At 41.6% G+C, this 1,902-nt stretch overlaps 1 pseudogene; it reads right to left on the bottom strand.

The window, feature by feature from the left end:
* Positions 1 to 343: 343 nt before the first annotated feature.
* LOC114505121 lies at positions 344 to 1,333 on the bottom strand (annotated as a pseudogene).
* Positions 1,334 to 1,902: the final 569 nt, after the last annotated feature.

Below are 1,902 nucleotides of genomic sequence, written 5' to 3'. Positions count from 1 at the left end.
AAATAAAGCCTTTTTAAAAATACCCTTTGTTGGAATGCTTTACACTTTTCACAGAACAGAAACTAAAATAACCTGTTATACAATTAGTCACTAATACCATCCTTGAGTTTTTGCCCATTCACAGGAGTGTTGTCTGAAACATGCCTTCTTTGTAGCAACTACACCCTGCCACCACTGTGCTTGGATCAGTTCACAAATCTGTTGCAACCTGTAGCTTCCCTGTTACTTCTCTGGCTCTCCTCCCAAGCTAAGCTTTGTTTCTCAGCAGTAATTAAATCCTTCCACCACTGCCATAGCTACTGCTGCTGCTGGAACCAGCATAGCCACCTTAGTTGGCTTGGTTTCATGGTTTGGCAAAACATTGGCCTCCACCACCACAGGGGCCGGAGCGTTTGCCTCCAAAGTTTCTTCCTTTTGTGGGTCCAAAATTTGAAGACTCATTGTTATAATTGCCAAAATCATTGTAGCTTCTGCCACCTCTGAAATTGCTTCCATCATGACCAAATCCATTTTAGCCACCCCCACTGCCACCATATCCACCACCACCACCACCGTATCTACTACCAACATGGCTGCCACCAAAGCACCTTGACCACTGAAGTTTCCTCCATGACCAAAGTTGTCATTCCCACCAAACCACCTCCGTGACCACCTCTGAAGTTTCTAGAACCACGTCAACTTCTCTGACTGGATTAAGCCCTAGTCAGTTCTTGCTTAGATAGCTTTCCTTCCTTCACAGTTGTGGACATTTACAGTATGGTATTTCTGAATGACAATCTTGTCTACAGAGTCATGGTCATCAAAGGTTACAAAAGCGAAGCCTCTTTTTTTGCCACTGCCTCGGGCAGTCATGATTTCAATCACTTCAACTTTCCCACACTGTTCAAAATAACCTCTTAGGTGATGTTCTTCAGTGTCTTCTTTAATACCACCAACAAAAATCTTTCTCACAGTTAAGTGAGCACCCGGTCTTTGAGAATCTTCTCTTGAGACAGCCCTCTTTGGTTCCACAACTCTTCCATCCACCTCGTGTGGCCTTGCATTCAAGGCATTCCTGTCTGCATCCACCTCCTCCACAGTGGTATATGTGACAAACCCAAAGCCTCTGGAGCACTTGGTGTTTGGATCTCTCATCACCACACAGTCTATCAGCATTCCCCACTGCTCAAGATGGCTCCTCAGACTCTCATCTGTTGTTTAAAGCTCAAACCTCCAATGAAAACTTCTGTAGCTGTTCCAGCTCTTTGGGAGTCTCTGACTTAGACATGACAACTGCAGGAGAGGGGACTTCAGTGATGCTTACTCAGTGGCGTCCACTGACAGAAAGTCTTTTTATATATAAATAATACAATTAAGGAAGAAATTATACATGGCTGTAACTCTTATTTCTATCACTGTTTAGGAACCCAAAATTGATTTTTATAATTTCCTTCTACTATCTTTTCCCATACTTCTCTTGCTCTCAGCTTGCATTCTGGCTGGCTGGGGTTCTATATCTGATGAAGTTTCTCAAACTTTTATTTCTGAAGGGTCTGAATCCTCAGTGGCACAACATTCTTTTTAAAATTAACTAATTAATTAATTTTTATTAAAGTTTTTAATTTTTTTATTTTTTTTATTTTTTTTAAGATTTTATTTATTTATTTTTAGGGAGGGAAGGGAGGGAGAGAAAGAGAGAGAAACATCAATGTGCGGTTGCTGGGGGTTATGGCCTGCAACCCAGGAATGTACCCTGGCTGGGAATCGAACCTGGGACACTTTGGTTCCCAGCCCACTCTCAATCCACTGAGCTACGCCAGCCAGGGCTTATTTTTTATTTTTAATATATTTTATTGATTATGCTATTACAGTTGTTCCATTTCCCCCTTTCACTCCCCTCTACCAGTTTTTTTATTTTTAAAA

Source organism: Phyllostomus discolor, chromosome X (genome assembly GCF_004126475.2).
Source record: "Phyllostomus discolor isolate MPI-MPIP mPhyDis1 chromosome X, mPhyDis1.pri.v3, whole genome shotgun sequence".
NCBI lineage: Eukaryota > Metazoa > Chordata > Mammalia > Chiroptera > Phyllostomidae > Phyllostomus > Phyllostomus discolor.
Note: the sequence above shows the minus strand (reverse complement) of the source record. Positions and strands in the feature narration are given on the sequence as shown.